Here is a 2,887-nt window from a genome sequence, read left to right on the forward strand (position 1 = left end):
CATTATCAGTCATCCCAAAATTGTAACAGTGGGTACATAAAGAGACTGGCTATGATGGGACAGATGACGGACATAAATGGTCCCAAGAGCAGGAGCTCCCATGTAAGAAGGCTGATCTCAATAGGCAACCAGTCAACACCAACACTGAGCCCACACTATGGCACTATTCTCTTAAGTTCTACTGGCCACTTGTTGACAAGTTGGCCATATTGAATCCTCCTTACCTGGAAAGACCAGTGGCGTATTCTTACAGGAATATATGAGTGTATTAACCATTCCTGTCAACAGGGCCACAGCCAGCACTACTCTCTGAGGGCTTATGGAGTATTTGATTCATGAGCCTAAGAACCCACATAATGTTGATCAGACTAGCATACCCACATTACAGCACAAAACATGTGAGAGTGGGACCATGACCATGGGATCCACTAATCTTATTAACACCCAGAACCTGTGAATCTGCCCGAGCATTGGAATGGCCCGCTGAAGGCGCAGCTCCAAGCACCAGGTCACAGGCAACATTTGATGAGGACAGGGAACCATCCTTTAAGATGCCATCTATGTGCTGAATCAGACACTTCCATTTGGTGGTGTGACCCCAACAGAAAACAAGTATTAGTCTGGGAACCAAGGAGTGGAGGCAAAAGTGACACACCTATTATGGGCTGCACGATGTCCCCCAACAAAAATGTTTATATGGAAGTCCTAACAACCAGTACCTCAGAATGCAACCAAGTTGGCAGAGAGGATCTTCACAGCAGTAATTAAATTACAATGAGGTCTTTAGGTTGGGCCCTAATCCAGTATGACTGGTGCTTATTAGAAAAGAAAATTAGCCTTCTTGCCCCCAAGACCACCAACATGAAGTCCAGGCGCTTCCTGGAGGTTGGCTGGGTGTCCTACGTCGCCTTTGGGCCTCATGCCAGGAAGGCAGTCGCGATTGTAGATGTCATTGATCAGAACAGAGCTTTGGTTGATGGACTCAACTAAGGAGGCAGGCTATGCCTTTCAAATGGATGCAGCTCACTGACTTCATCCTCAAGTTCCCACACAGTACCCACCAGAAGTATGTCCGACAAGCCTGGGAGAAGGCAGATAGCAATACAAAATGGGCAGCCATAAGATGGGCCAAGAGGATTGAAGCCAGAGAAAAGAAAGCCAGCGTGACAGATTTTGATCACTACAAAGTCATTCAGGCAAAGAAAATCAAGCTTGAAGTTAGGAAGCTTCAAAACGCAGCTCTCCTGAAAGCTTCTCCCCAAAAACACTTGCTGCTGAAGGTGCAGCTGCAGCAGCTACTGCAAAAGTCCCAGACAAAAGATGGCCGCTGCCAGCAAGAAGATTCTTTCCTGCCCAGAAAGCTGGAGGCCAGGAGGCACTGCTTCCAAAAGCTCAGAAGGGTCTGAAAGCTCCAGCCCAGAAAGCACCTGCTCTAAAAGCATCTGGCAAAAAAAAGCATAAGAACATAAGAGGCTATTATAAAAGTGAAAAAAAATGGACTTAGGTATAGAAGGAAGAAAGGTAAAAGTTACAAGAAGATAATCTTCTACCAGCCTGGAGCAGATCCATGCCTCATGGCTGAGGGATGGGCACTGAAGAAGGTGGGCATAATGCCTGGCATTTCAGCCTACCTCTGAGCCAGTCCGACAGGAAATACTCTCTCCAGAGCTCCATGCCTGGTTAGCTGAGCCTGAATTGCAGTTCCACTTCCTCATCTCCCCAATCTGATTTTTCCCCAATCCTTTCATAAGCATTGACTCATAAAAAACACCTTGGGGCCAGCCAAGTGGCTCGTTGGTTAAGCGATGGCTTGGGAGCACAAACTCTGAGCAGAAGGGCTGCCAGTTTGATTCTCACATGCGCCACTAAGCTATGCCCACTACAGCTAAGATGGTGAACAACAGCTCGACCTGGAGCTGGGCTGCCATGAGTCGCCGGCATAGGCTGCAGCCCCTGCTACAGTGGGCTGCCATAAGCTACCGTGAGTGGCCAGCAGCCGGCATGAGCTGCCATGAGCCGCTGTGAGCGGCCGTCCAGAGGCCGGCAACTGATCTGCCTCACCCGGGAAGAGCACAATGATAATACCAACATGGGCCAGTGAAGCGACGTCCTCCACAACTAGAATGAAGAACAAAAGGACAGCTACTTGTCCGTTTCCTCCACCAATTCCCCCAATAAAATCTTTAAAATAAAAAAAAACCTTGCACCCTAAAGTCTCTTTCAACGTCTACGTCCACAGAATCCTACCAGTGAGGGTGGGGAAGCTATGTCCTCTGAGGAACAGCTGAAACATTTGGGAATTTTCTTCTGAAAAGAACTACTTTCAAAATGGAGACTCTTTGGGCCAGCCGAGTGGCGCGATGGTTAAGCACTGCCTTGGGACGCCAGAGGGCCCCGGTTCGGATCCCACATATGAGGGCCAGTGACACTGCCCTCTACAGCTAAGATGCTGAACAACAGCTCAACCTGGAGCTGGGCTGCCATGAGTCGCCGGCGACGGCGTGGGCTGCAGCCCCTGTGGCAGTGGGTTGCCATGGGCTACCGTGTGTAGCCAGCAGCCAGCATGAGCGGCCAGCAGCCGCAGTGAGCGGCCGTCCAGAAGCCGGCGACTGATCTGCCTCGCCCGGGAAGAGCGCAATGATGGTGCCAACTTGGGCCAGTGAAGCAACGTCCTCCACAACTAGACTGAAGAACAAAACGACAGCAACTTGTCTGTTCCCCTTCCCCCAATTCCCCAGCACTGTTCCCATCCCCCAATTCCCCCAATAAAAATCTTAAAAAGAAATGGAGACTCTTTAAATATATCAAGGCTTGCTATTAGTGTCAAATACAGTAGAATCTACTAAGCTTGTTCTGCGTGGCTCCTAGTTCTGCGAGGCAAAACTCG

General features: G+C 49.5%; 1 pseudogene; it reads left to right on the forward strand.

Annotated features, from left to right (window-relative positions):
• Nucleotides 1-861: 861 nt before the first annotated feature.
• LOC109388671 (60S ribosomal protein L14 pseudogene) lies at nucleotides 862-1,504 on the forward strand (annotated as a pseudogene).
• Nucleotides 1,505-2,887: the final 1,383 nt, after the last annotated feature.

This window comes from Hipposideros armiger, unplaced genomic scaffold (genome assembly GCF_001890085.2).
Source record: "Hipposideros armiger isolate ML-2016 unplaced genomic scaffold, ASM189008v1 scaffold_203, whole genome shotgun sequence".
Taxonomy (NCBI): Eukaryota; Metazoa; Chordata; class Mammalia; order Chiroptera; family Hipposideridae; genus Hipposideros; species Hipposideros armiger.